We start from the raw sequence: 14,589 nt of genomic DNA on the forward strand, positions 1-14,589 counted from the left end.
GGGGGAAAGCGGCTGGGGGCCGCGTTCCGGTGCTACCGTGTGTGCAAACCGCGGCACTGCGCGTGGGGAAGCAGAGGAACGGCGCCGGGAGACGATCGGTGCTGCGATCACGTGGCCAATAATCGGTACGGCACGGGGTGTAGAAAAGAGGCTGCACTTGTGGCGAAGAACCAATCAGAGCGGCGGAAGGGCCGGGCTACGAATGATTGACGGGAGCCTCAGCCAATGGCGGCACTGGGGAGGCTGATGCATAACAGCGGAAAGGGGGGGAGGGTCTAAGTGTGATTGACGAGCCCTCCAGCCAATGGTGGCCTGGGGGGCGGTGGCAAAACGGACCGGAAGTGGGGCGGGGCTAAGGGAGATTGGCAAGATCTCCAGCCAATGGTGACCACGGGGAGGGGGGCGGTGGCAAAACAGACCGGAAACGGGGCGGGGCTAGGAGATATTGACAAGCACTCCAACCAATAGCCGCAGCAAGGAAGAGGTGGAAAAAAAGACAGGAAGTGGGGCGGGGCTAAGAGTGACTGACGGGCGCTCCAGCCACTGAGCGCCGTGGAGGGACTGTGGGGAAAACGGACAGGAAAAGAGGCGGTGCTAAGAGTGACTGACGGACCTTCCAGCCAATGACCGCCGGGGGGGGCGGTGGCAAAATAGACCGGAGGCGGGTCGGGTCTAAGAGAGAGATTGACAAAGGATCCAGCCAATGGCGCCGTGGGGCGGGCGTTGGCATAACAGACAGGAAGCGTGGCGGGACTAAGGGAAATTGGCAGGAGTTCCAAGCAGTGGCCGCCGGGGGGGGGGGGGGGGGGGGGGCTCGTGGAAAAATAGCGCAGAAGCGGGGCGGGGCTAAGAAAGATTGACAAGAGCTCCAGCCAATGGCTGCCGTGCGGGGAACGGAGGCGTAACAGACCGGAAGTGGGGAGGGGCTAAGGTGATCGGCAAGCGCTCCAGCCAATGGCCGCTGTGGGGGGGCGTCGGCAAGACAGACCGGAACAGGCGCGGGGCTAAGAGTGACTGACAATGACAGCCGCGGGGGGGGGGGGGGGGGGGGGGGGTGGTGCTGCCAATGGCGCCCGCGGGTTGCCTGAACGCCGCTCCCGTTGCCACTCAGCGACTCCTCCCCTGCAGTACCAAGTTTCGGCCACAGGATGGCAGCACCTAGCGCTTCACTGAGCCACTCCTTTGTGCCCCCCTCCCCCCCCCCCCCATCTCCATCACCTGTAGTACCTGCTCTTGGCCAGACGGCAGCAGCGAGCCTTGTCCAGCTCCACGCCATGCCTCCTCCCACCCCTCTGCAGTACCGAAGTTTGGACACGTGGTGGCAGCACACGCGGACTTTTCGGTACCAAAGTAACTTTTTTTTTTTTGTCCCGTACCTAAAATGAGAGAAGAAATAGGCAAAAATGGGTTAGAAAAGGAAAAAAAAAATTTTGTAAGATTTAAACCACCTTACAAATGGTCAAAGACTAGAAATGGCCCAAAAGGGATTAAAACAAGTAAGAAGTGGGTAAAACGGGTTAGAAATGGGCAAAAATGGATTAAAAGGGGTTAGAAGTGGGCAAATACGGGACAGAAATGGCCCTAAATTGTTCAGAAATAGCCAAAAAAAAAAAAAGCTTTAAATGGGTTAGAAATGGGAAAGATGGGTTAGAAATAGCCAAAAATGGCTTAAAACTGGTAAGAAATGGGCAAAAAATGGGATAGAAATGGCCATAAATTGTTTAGAAATAGACAAAAATGGCTTAAAGTAGGTTAGAAATGGGGAAAGTGGCTTAGAAACAGAAAAAAATGGCTTCAAACGGGTAAGAAATGGACAAAAATGTTCTTGACGTGGCAAAAATTGCGTTAGAAATGAAGAAAAAAGGTGTAGAAATGGCCAAAAATGGCTTAAAACAGGTTAGAGTTGGACATAAAAGGGTTACAAATGGCTAAAAATGGCATGAATAGAATTACAAGTGGCCAAAAATGGCTTAAAACTGGGGACAAATGGGCACAAATGGGTTAGAAAAAGAAAAAAGTGGGTTAAACTGAGTTAGAAATGAGCCAAAAAGAGGTGGAAATTGGGGAAAAAAATGGCTTTAAACAGGATAGAAGCGGACAAAATCGGGTCAGAAGCAGCAAAAAGTTTAGAAATAGCAAATAAAAGCTTACAACCGTTTAGAAGTGGGCATAAATGCACTAGAAATAGACAAAGACGGGTAAAAATGGGTTAAAATTTGGCAAAAATGAGTTGGAAATGGCCAAATCCAGTTTCGAAATACAAAAAAAAAAAAAAAAAACCAAACAAAAACACATTAAAATGGGTTAAAAAGGGAAAAATGTGTAAAAAAAAAACAACAAAACCAAAATGGCTTAAAATGGGTTAAAAATTACCAAAAATGGCTTAAACCAGGTTAGAAAATGTCAAAAAATGGTTAGAAGTGGCCAAAAGTGGGTTAGGAATGGCCAAAACCGGTTTAGAAATGGGAAAAGGTTTAAAATGGGTTAGAAATAGCACAAAAAAATGGCTTAAACCAGTGAGAAATGGGCAAAAATGGGATAGAAATGGCCATAAATAAATGGCTCCTTCGCTCCTTTTTTCCCCTCCTTCCTTCAATCTTTCCTTTTTCCTTCCCTTCCTCCTTTCATTCCCTCCTACCTTCCTTCAGAATGAGAGTGAACACAAGAGCAGAGGTTCTGAGGCAATCTAATGGAAGAGAAGGTAAGGGTACAATTGAATATGGGGAAGAGAACAGAAGGGAAGAGAATTTAAGACATTACTAGAAAAGAGCATCTAGGGGAAAAGAATATCAGGGAACGTAAGAGATCTAATAGAGTCTAACATTATAAGATTAAAGAAGAGAATTGAAGAGCATCTAAGAAGAGAATATAGGGGAGAGAACATGGAATATAAGAGAATCTAAGACTAGAAGAGTAGAGAAGAGAATCTAAGAGAAGCCAAGAGAGAAAAATTTAAGAGCATACAGGAAAAGGAAGAAGAAATGTAGAGAATTTAAGAAACGGAAACAGAAGAGACCATAAAGAGTATACAAGCAAATAAAATAGAAGGGAATCTAAGCGAAGAGTATGTAAGCAAATATAGAAGAGAGACGGGAGTAAGTGAAAACACTATACAGGGTAAGACAATAGAAGGGAAAAAAGAAAATGTTAGACTATAAAAAAAGGGAAGAGAATATAAAAGAGGGAAGAGACTCTAAGAGAGAAGAAGGGAAGTGAAAAGAATATAAGAGAAAGGAATATATGAGGAGAGACTATAAGAGAATCTAAGATAAGGGAAGAGAATGTAAGAGAACGTAAGAGAACTTAAAAGAAAAGGGAAGAGAAGAGAATATTAGAGAACATAAGGGAAGGGAAGAGACTAGAAGAGAATACAGGACAATAGAAGAGATAAAGAGAAGAGAATACAGGAACATGCAAAGGGATAGAAGAGAAGGGAGGAGAAGAGAATAGAGATTAGAAAAGACTAAGAGAATATATAGGAATCTAAGAAAACAGAACGAGAAGGGAAGGGAAGAGACCGGAAGAAAATGGAAGAGACTAAGAGAATATGGGAGAAAAGAGTACAAGAGACAGGAAGGGAAGAGAGACAGACAGGAAGGGAAGAGACTGTAAGAGAGTATTAGGGAAGACAAGACAAAAGAAACGTGCTCCTGGCCTGGTAACATCTTTATTTTTTCAGGACAACTGTTTAATTTCATTAAAAGCAGGAATCTTTAAATATACATAGTCTTGTCTGTCACGGAGCTTCAAACCTCTGCAGCAGTCATCAAGCTGTGAGAGGCAGCTGCACAAAGGGAATCCTCTCTCTAAGGCAAGCAGCTGAGCAGTGATGTGTTACAGCCACCCATCAGTGTTAGCTGTGCAGCGACACTAATGCCACCAACAGAGCAGATAAGCTCTGGCAGCAGGCACCGAATAGGAGGGGATGCTGCTGTGTGCACAGAAGGTAGATGCACGTTCCCAACGCGCTTGCTGGGTGCACACTAAGTAGCAATTACAGAGTTTTCCATTCACATCCCCAGTGGCCTTACCTCTTCCTCCCATGCCACTTTGAAATGCTTCACTGCAGCATCCAAGGACCTTGCCCCTGTATGGCTGGGCTCAGCAGCACGCTGCGTGCTGGGCAGCATGCATCACCTGCGGGGCTCTGTGATCACCAGGGTCCGGCAAAGGCAGCAGTAGAGAGGCCTCCCTCGGAAATGCGCTGTCTGCCTGCAGGCACAGCCCTGTCATGGCATCTTCTTGAGATCAGGGGCTAAATACACATCTCTGTCCCTGCGAGTGGGGCAAAACAGACCGGAAAAGCCCATCCGTGGAACAGGCTGTGTTCTGGTCTGTAAGCCCCTCATCAGCTATGGTACAGCTGAAGTCTTGTCACTGTCAAACATTTACCAGGTAATACCCTTTAGTGAACTAGAAACTTGCACTAACGCCGCATGCCTGGCAGGCTAGGAAAGGTAGATACATTTGGGGTTATGCACACGAAAGTTCTACAACCTGCTGTGGTTCAAGTGCCATTGTTCTTGTTGGTAAAGGGAAAAGCAGCCTCAGGCCTCCTGCTGGGCTCAGGGGTCCATCAGCTGCACCAGAGCAGCTTTGCTTTCAAGATGCGATACTTGCTATGCTGGTAAGTGACCAGGTCAAACAGGCTGAAATAAAAGCGAATATGCCCAGAGCTGGATGTTACTCGCGCTGGTACTGGTACTGGTGGTAGCAAACGTTTAATGTGAACCACATGCTGAACAGCCCTCAGTATTTCAAATAAGCCAGTTTCCCCTCCCTGGCTGCATTAAAATATGTTCCCCCAGATGAATTTAACCTCGTGGCAGCAAAGCACTTTAGCTCAAGGTACCAAAGAGGAGCTTCAGCAAGGGCACAATCCCACCAGACACACCAAAGAGCGTGAGAACGAGCAGCCCTTCCATAAGAAAGTGTCCTGGGTTCAGCAGTAGCAGTCATTTTTCTCCTTCTTGGTGGCTGGTGTAGTGCAGTGTTTTGACTTTCAGCTCAGGAACAGAGCTGATAACAAGGATGTTTTGGTTTGGCCAAGGACTTTGTGAGCCTCATGCTCTGCCAGGGGGGAGGGGAAGCCAGGAGGAAGCAGAGACAGGACACCTGACCCAAACTGACCAAAGAGGTATTCCATACCACAGCACGTCATGCCGAGGATGTAACTGGGAGGGAGCCGGAAGGGCTGGGAGACTGCAGGGTTGGAGGAGGTATCGGTCGGTGCTTGGTTGGGCTGAGGGGGGGCAAGTTATCGGTCTGCTGGTGCTGAGGTCTTGTATTCTCTTCCCTTGTTATTTCCTTTATCATTATTATCATTGGTGGTAGCAGTAGTGATTTGTGTTATACCTTAGTTACTAAACTGTTCTTATCTCAACCCGTGGGAGTTGCATTCTTTTTGATTCTCCTCTCCGTCCCTCTGGGAGCAGGGGGAGGGAAAGAAGGGGGGGAGTGAGTGAACGAGTTACCTGACTGGGTTTAAACCACGACAGAAAGAAGGATAACTGTGGCTTTGGGGTTTTGAAGAGACCCTCAGCAGCTGTAGGGAAACGCCTGCATTCCCTGGGGTTCTAACTATAGGATCACAGAACGGTTTTGGTTGGAAGGAACCTTTAAAGGTCTTCCAGTCCAGCCTCCCCTGCAATGAGTAGGGACATCTTCAACTAGATCAGGGTGCTCAGAACCACATCCAGCCTGGCCTTGAATGTTTCCAGGGATGGTGCATCCACCACCTCTCCAGGCAAACTGTGCCAGTCCTTTACCCCTCTCATTACAGAAAAATAACGGGGCTGACCTGCAGTTCCTGGTCCTCCCTCCCTCCCTCCAGCCCTTGCCTTCTCCTCAGCAGTGCAGCTCCTCTGCTGCAGAGCTGGGATCCCTCTCAGGAAAATCAGCTCTTAGCCCTGAAACTGCCCCACGAGTGTCTGCCCACACCAGCAGATCAGGACGGCAAAGCTTTGTCAAGTTGCCTACATCGCCGAGACAGAAGGCATCATAAACAAGGACAACACGCTGTGAGTTCTGTGGTGGACTCCCATTGGGTTGGAAAGACTGCATGGGTACTAATTCAACAACGACAACACCAAGAGCCGTAAGCTCTGCTGGTAGTACCCAAATGTCAAGAGGAAACCGGGGACCTGCATCGTTACAACATCCAACAGCATGATTAGAAAAATAGTGGGAATTCCCCCTAGAGCTGCTGCAAAACAGCCTGCAAGCAGAGCAATTGCTGTTTAGGAAAAAGCAATGCAATGATCTCAAACCAGGAAAGCAAATCAAGCTGAGATTTCCGGTGACGTTTACAATCACGCGAATGTAACTGACTGGAAGGGAAAAAACTTCTTGAATTAAGCACATAAACAAGTTGAAAACAACTTCTTCCTTGTTCAAGCAGAGGATGTGCTTTTGATCTCATTTACTGGCCCCGGGTATTTCAATAGGAGGATCTAGATCTGTCCAGCTGTTAAAGTGTCACTCTGCATTCATGCCAGCGTAAGAGCAAAGTCCTGCATCCAGATCTTGAGCCCCAGCTAAAGAGGGATGTGGAGCTGCTCGAGTAAGCCAGAGGAAAACATGGAGGTGCTGCAAGGGCTGAAGCACCTCTGCTGTGGAGCCAGGCAGAGAGAGATGGGCTTGTTCAGCCTGGAGAAGAGAAGGCTCCTGAAGGGGAGACCTTAGAGCAGCTCCAGTGCCTAAAGGGGCTACAAGAAACCTGGAGAGGGGCTTTGGGCAAGGGCCTGTAGGAACAGGACAAGGGGAATGGCTTGAACCTGACAGAGGGGGGACTGAGATGAACTCTCAGGCAGAAGCTGTTCCCTGTGAGGGTGCTGAGGCGCTGGCACAGGGTGCCCAGAAAAGCTGTGGCTGCCCCATCCCTGGCAGTGTTCAAGGCCACGTGGGACACAGGGGCTTGGAGCACCCTGCTCTAGTGTGACGTGTCCCTGCCCGCCCGTGGCAGGGGTTGGACCTGGATGAGCTTTAAGGTCCCCTCCAACATGAACCATTCCATGATTCTATAAAATGCAGAAATGGGGAGGATAACTACAGGCAAATTACAGACCAATTGGTGAAAGCAGAGGGTGGAACAAATCCATCCCTTGCAGACACACACTTGCTAAAGGAAAGAGCGGGGTGGAAGGAGGGAGGCAAGAGGGATGAAAAACAGCAACCAAGACAGGAAAAGGCAAAAATGGGTTAGAAATGGCAAGAAATTGGGAAGAACTGGACAAAAAGGGTTTGGAAATGGCCAAAATGGTTTAAAAAGAATTAGAACTGGGAAAAAAAAGGTTAGAAATAGCCCAAACCAGTTTAGAAATAGCTAAGAAAAACATAAAACAGGCTAGAAATGGCCATAATTTTTTTTAGAAATAGGCATAAAGGAGTTAAAATGGGTTACCAAAAGGCAAAAATAGCAAAAAAGGCTTAAAACAGGTAAGAAATGGGCAAAAATAAGACAGACTTGGCCATAAATTGTTTAGAGATAGCCTTGGGCTGATGCCAACCTCATGAAGTTTAACCATGCCAAGTGCAAGGTCCTACACCTGGGTCGGAGCAATCCCAGGCACAGCTACAGGTTGGGCAGAGAAGAGATTCAGAGCAGCCCTGCAGAGAAGGACTTGGGGGTGCTGGTTGATGAGAAAATGAACATCGGCCAGCTTCAGTGTGTACTCGCAGCCCAGAAAGCAACCGTATCCTGGGCTGCATCAAAAGGAGCGCGACCAGCAGGTCCAAGGAGGTGATCCCGCCCCTCTACTCTGCTCTTGTGAGACCCCGCCTGAAGCATTGTGTGCAGTTCTGGTGTCCATAAAAAGGACATGGAACTGTTGGAACAAGTCCAGAGAAGGGCCACGAGGATGATCAGGGGACTGGAGCACCTCCTGTATGAAGACAGGCTGTGGAAGTTGGAGCTGTTCAGCCTGGAGAAGAGAAGGCTGCGTGGAGACCTCAGAGCAGCCTTCCAGTATCTGAAGGGGGCCTATAGGGATGCTGGAGAGGGACTCTTCATTAGAGACTGTAGTGATAGGACAAGGGGTAACGGGTTAAAACTTAAACAGGGGAAATTTAGATTGGATATAAGGAGCAAATTCTTTCCTGTTAAGGTGGTGAGGCACTGGAATAGGTTATCCAGGGAGGTTGTGAATGCTCCATCCCTGGCAGTGTTCAAGACCAGGCTGGATGAGGCCTTGGGTGATATGATTTAGCGTAAGGTGTTCCTGCCCACGGCAGGGGGGTTGGAACTAGATGATCTTAAGGTCCTTTCCAACCCTAATTATTCTATGATCCTAAGAAATGGGCAAAAATAAGATAGAAATGGTCATAAATTGTTTAGAAAGAGTAAAAAATGCTTAAAATGGGGTACAAATGGGCAAGAATGGATTAGAAATAGACAAAAAAGGCTTAAAACTGGTAAGAACTTGGCAAAAACAGAATAGAAAGGGCCATAAATATTTTAGAAATAGCCAAAAAAGACTTAAAATGGGATAGAAATGGGCAAAAATTGGCCTTCCGTGGAGGGGGATGGCTACTGCCCAGTTCTCCCCAGTCTATGATGGGGGTAAAGCAGGACACACGCCACAGTACTGTTGACCTCCTCCATTGAGGCCCAGACTGTTCCTGGTCCTCCAGCAGCAGCAAGATCCCGTTTTACAGCCATCTCCATCCTTTTCTCACAGCTGCACGCTGCTGCCTAGCTCCTCTGATGCTGCAGCCACCTTATCTACCCCACTGTAAAGCATTTCCAGCAGCCACAGGATATGCTAGCTTGTCAGACTGCATCTCTTTAAAGATATTTTGTGCTCAGCCACACCCCATCTGTGCTATATGGCCTGCTTTAAAACTCTCTGCTCATTTCCTCCCTCCTCCCACCAGTCTCTGATCTGCCTGGAGCACTTCTGAGCCCTGATGCTGGGAACTGCACTGGGGCCACATCTCCAGCTCTAAGGGTGGTCTCAGCCACAGCCCTTTCATGCAGCGAAGCCCACCAGCCCAGTTTGCCTGCCTTGTATTCGAGCACAGAGGCTGCTGCTGGCATTGCAGACCAGGGCTGATGAAAGCAATCTGGGCATCAGCCACGCCAGCAAAGACGTCTGCCTGATGCAGTTAATGAGCATAACAATGCGGCAACTTCAGCCTTTGATGTAAGCTATTTCTCTACTGCTACTTACTGTAGTGCAGAGAGGTCTTCCTCAGGTGACAGCAAACAGCTTCCTTCCAGGGTGCAGGCAGCAAGCAGCAAGCCTCTGTTGGGAAATCCAGAGCTGAGCACACAGGAACTGGAGAGAGCTCTGTGCAGAACCCACGTTAGTGCCTGTGAGTGCCTAAGACACTTACATATCCCCCAGCAATTGAGTTATTTGTGTGTTTATCAGTCACTGAAGTCTGATTTTGCAGCAAGTGCTCTCACCAACTGACCACAAGGAGGTCTGAGTTGCTTGGAGAGGCAAACAACTGCTTAACCAAGCCTGTTCAGTCATGGTGTTCCTTCCTAAATCTCTGAAAGCTGTAGTGTTTCACCATTTCAGTCTCCTGTAGGAATGGCAAAAAAACCATACTTCAAATTCAGAGGTTAAATTCCTTCCAAAGTGGTGCAAGCAGAAATTCAGTGACATATACACAGAAGCACCAGTTCAGAGAACTGTTCCTTCTGCAGGCCACATAGAGCCACTGTGCACAGGATGGGCTCTGACAAAAGCTGATTTTTATCAGCCCATGAACTCACACTCTTCACATAACCAGTTTTCTTGCAGAACATCCTGCAGCCAGTGTGACACAGACTCAGTAGCTACTACCTACATCTGATGGATTTGGCAGGGTGGCAGAATGCCTGCCTTGAGCAGGAGCCATCTCATGCAGCCCTTAATGGCAAGCTCCTTGTTTTGCACTGGTGTTCCCTCTTTCAGGCGTGTCTGTCTGCTTTACATCCACAGAATTGAACTCTCTCCTGGAATGCATGGGCTTACAATCAGGTTAATCCTTGCACCCCCCATTGCCCTCACAAGGAGTGGACGGCTACATGACTCACTCACTTAGGGTTTCAAGCATGCCTTTGGGATGCAGGAACAAAGATTCATCTCTCTTCTTCAACTTTGAGCAGGAGCTCCAGGTTTTGAAGGCAGCCCAAAGGCTTAGAAACCTGCCCAGTTACAGCCAGAGCATGATCATGTCCACCAAGTGACACCTGCTATGCCCCTCCAGGCCTTCACACCGCTCCTCTGTCTCCCAAGCCAGCAGACCTGCTAGAAGAGCTTTTGCTCATGGGTTGTGCTGGGCTTTAGGTTTGGCTGCTGCAATCCCTGCCTAGCTCATAACCAAGCTAAGGGTAATCTTACCTCATGTGCACAGCCTGGCCTAAGGAATCCCATTGTCACAGAATGCCCTCACTGTCTATAGGGGCTCTTCTCACTGCTATTCCACCCCTCCATTCAAGATGCCACTATTTAATACAGACTGTCTGCCGTGACCTATTGGAAGTGTACTTGGAGATATTTACTCCTAAACTGAGTAAATGTACACAAAGCGTGACAAAGGATGCATCCCAGTTACAGGCTGACTGAGGAGGCCAGCTTTGTAGACTGAAATTCACATTTGTGATGGGCAAAGTAAATAGTTACTTAAATACCTTACTTTCTACGGGATATGCATCTATCAAGAGGTAGGAGGAAAGTCTTACCCTGTCTTTTCCTATTTCAGGTCTCCGAACATCACACGACTTCTGCACAACAGGACAATGAATGTGTCCAGCAACTGCAGTATCACAGTCCAGAACTTTATCACCCTGTCTGTCTCTTTGAACTTGCTCTGTATAAGGTCATTTTCTTTTTTGGAGGTCTATTTAATGCCCTTGCCCTCTGGGTGTTATTCTGCAAGATAAAGAAGTGGACAGAAACAAGGGTGTATGTAATCAATTTAGTCTTTGCAGACTGCTTTGTCATCTGCACCTTGCCTTTAGGGCTTATTTGCTCTGGAATAAGTCAGCCCGGGATGAACTCTACCAGTTTACAGAGACAACGTATTTCATCAACATGTCAGTGAGTACCTACGTAATTACATTTATCTCCACTGACCGATACATTGCCATAAAACACCCCTTGAAAGCCAGGGCCTTCAGGTACCCATCAAAGGCAGCCCTTCTCTGTGGGCTTCTGTGATAACTGGTGCCTGTCCTGGGTTCAGCAGTAGCAGTCATTTTTCTCCTTCTTGGTAGCTGGTGCAATGCTGTGTTTTGACTTTCGGCTTGGGAACAGAGCTGATAGCGATGTTTTGGTTTGGCCAAGGACTTTGTGAGCCTCATGCTCTGCCAGGGGGGAGGGGAAGCCAGGAGGAAGCAGAGACAGGACACCTGACCCAAGTTAGCCAAAGAGGTATTCCATACCACAGCACATCATGCCCAGGATGTAACGGGGGTTAGCTGGAAGGGCTGGGAGACTGCAGGGTTGGAGGAGGTATGGGTCGGTGCTTGGTTGGGCCTGGGGGGTGAGTTATCGGTTGGCTGGTGGTGAGATGTTGTATTCTCTTCCCTTGTTATTATTGGTGGTAGCAGTAGTGATTTGTGTTATACCTTAGTTACTAAACTGTTCTTATCTCAACCCGTGGGAGTTGCATTCTTTTCGATTCTCCTCTCTGTCACTCCGGGAGTAGGGGGAGGGCAAGAAGGGGGGGAAGTGAGTGAACGAGTTGCCTGACTGGGTTTAAACCACGACAGTTCCACTGCACAGATTCGGCAGAGCCAGTCCACCCTGTGCTTCCAGAAGGACACCACCGTGCCTGCTGCTCTGAGCCTGCTTTCCATGTTCTTCGTTTTTATTCTTCCATTAGCAACCTTGACTTTTTGCTCCACAGAAGCGATCAGGAGCCTTAAGAGATGCCTGAACAGCAATTCACCAGAGGAGAAACCAATCCAGAAAGCTGTTCACATTATTTATGCAAACCTGATTGTATTTCTAGTATGTTTTCTGCCAGCCTTCTTTGGGTTACTTGCCAGGTTTGTAATGGATAGCGTTGCAGCTACCTGTTTCATGCTCCACGTTATGAAGAACATCTCCCCCATGTGTTGCCACATCTAACTGCTGCCTGGATAGTGTCTGCCACTACTTTGTGACCAAGGAGTTCCATGAAGCCCTTCTATTGTCCAAAACCAGCAGTGAAAAAACAGATCACCTTCATCCTTTGCAGACATACACTTGCTAAAGGAAAGTACGGGGTGGAAGGAGGAGGCAAGAGGGATGAAAAACAGCAACCCCTGCAAAGAAAAACATCTCTGCAACATCAGGATAAGACATCTTCAGTGTTACTGGGCTGTCTCTCTTTCTCTCTGGAGAGATCACACAGTCAGAGAATAGTCTGGGCTGGAAAGGGCCTACAAAGCTCATCTAGCCCACCATCCCAACCACCAGATCAAATCACGACATAAACAAGGTGATGCACAGTGTAAGTGTTAAGAGCCAGCAGTGCTGCTGAAGTTTTGAGGCAGAGGAAATGGGACATTCTACAGTACTTGCAATGATCGTAGGTGCAGGCGTACCTGCTAAAAAGGGGCAACCCTCTCCAAAGGGTCTGATATTAACTTGAATTTTGTCCTTCTGCCCTCCGTGACTTGACTCCAGCTTTGACTATGATCTTAGATCATTGTATTGCAGCTTCATGAGGGAGAGCCATGTGGGATGGAGAATAGATGCTAAGGCCACTGTTTCCACCATGCACTTATTGGTACATAACATGCAATTAAACACAGGAAACTGAGCACCCACACAGCAGTACACAAATCCACTTCTGGTGCTGCTATACAGAGGGTCACTTAAAACAAGAAAAAAACCATGTACTACAATGCCAAACCTAATACATCTGTGCTCCTCACACCAGACCATACACTGGTAGCTTCCTGCCAGCCAGTATAATTTCAAAGCTTGCAGCTATTACCGGGACACAGCTATTGTTGTGCATGGACTAAAGACACTGGCCTGAGATTACTGCCCCATTCCTGCCCATTAACACTTGTATCAGCTTGTGGCAACACCCTGGCATTTGTGAGACTAAAACCATTGCGGGTATAAATAAAGCCATTACTGCATGGAAAAAACAGAGCCCTGCAAAGCACTGTAGACCCCAGAACAGAATGTTTCGTTGTGCCTATCAGACATAAATCTGCGCAGATGGGATCTTCCTAGCTGGATCCCGGACCACGCATTGATGTACATGGCTGGCTTTCCGACTACAAATCTCTATAATACCTGCGCTTGCTGACTATGCATCATGTATCCTCCAACCCCACAGGGAAGTGACAACAGAGCAGCTCAAAACAGTTAAGCCACAAATGGAAATCTTGGGCACTAGAAGGAAGTGCCCCCCAGAGTCAGCATGGGAAACATTAGAGAGTTGTTGAAATGCATGTGATAGCTGTATCTCCTTTGGCTTCACGGGCCTTGACTCTGAGCCTCTTCTGACTTGTCAACACCTAAAACATTCTTCCAGGGAATGCAAATCCATATTGTGCTCATTTAAACCTACAGACAACTAAGTTTCTTGGTGACAGCTTACAAACAGTTCCCCTAAAAGTGTCCTGTCACCTTCTAGTGTCTGCAGGTCACACGCTGAAGACACTGGCTGAAGACACCAGCCAAACAACATAGGAAACAACCACTCCCATCACAGAAAACACTCCTCACCCGAACATTAGATCTGACTGCTTTGTGTCAACACCTTGGCACAGGACCCAGTATGATGGAAGCTCAGCAGAGAAACGGATGAAACCATTCAGGTCACTCGGTTGATCATTTCTGTCCCAGTTTTCTTCGACGGGTTATCCAACGCTCTGACATTAATGGTCTTTCACTGCAAGCAGAGCACACGTCACCAACTTAATCACAGCAGCACACACTGCTTGGTCCTCATTCTGCCTTTTAAAGTCTCTTTTCAAAGAGAGCGAAAGAAACCAGACACAAATTGGGCCTGAACTTAAAAATCATCCATTGCTTAAGGCGGTGCGTGAGTGTTGTCACCCTCGTAGCTGTCAGCAAACACACTGCTATTAACTACTCTTGGAAAGCAAAAGGCTTAGGGTCCCTCTTAGCCCGTTCTCCTTTATGGTGTGCTGTCAATGCTCACGACAGGCAACACTTACATGTCCAGGCAAGAGGTGGTCAGCAAGGAAGGCATCTTCTGCTTTCACAAACAGCACAGAGAGCCTTCAAAAATGCTCTTTCCTGTAGGATCCCCTTCTGGGCTTCTGCATCTCATTGGTTACAATGAATGCCTGTCCCAAACAGATGACCACGAAAATGTTCATTCCTTTGTAGAGAGATGAAGGTTGAGCCGTATCAACCTGCTCTCCTACTGTTAACTCAGAAAGCAAACGACTTACTTGCTCTGCAACCCCTGTCACGTTCCTGGTTTCTGCCTGTTGACGTGGGGCACCTTGTCCTATTTCCAGTGAGCTTCCACCAACAAGCAGCCTAAGAAAAGCAAAATCAGTCCCTGGAAATGCAAGAGAAGCATTGAAACCAAGCTCTATGCTGAGTATACTCTAATAACAAGGAATTAATCTCAAAGGCTGGTTTGTAACGCACAGACAGACAATGCAGAATCACT

The 14,589-nt window shown here is 47.7% G+C and overlaps 1 pseudogene; it reads left to right on the forward strand.

Annotated features, from left to right (window-relative positions):
* Positions 1–10,732: 10,732 nt before the first annotated feature.
* Positions 10,733–12,192, forward strand: LOC133282813 (G-protein coupled receptor 35-like; annotated as a pseudogene).
* The last annotated feature ends 2,397 nt before the right edge of the window (positions 12,193–14,589 follow it).

Source organism: Pezoporus flaviventris, unplaced genomic scaffold (genome assembly GCF_033815535.1).
Source record: "Pezoporus flaviventris isolate CSIRO_AGI_PZ_B2104156 unplaced genomic scaffold, CSIRO_AGI_Pfla_v1 ptg000142l, whole genome shotgun sequence".
Lineage (NCBI taxonomy): Eukaryota > Metazoa > Chordata > Aves > Psittaciformes > Psittacidae > Pezoporus > Pezoporus flaviventris.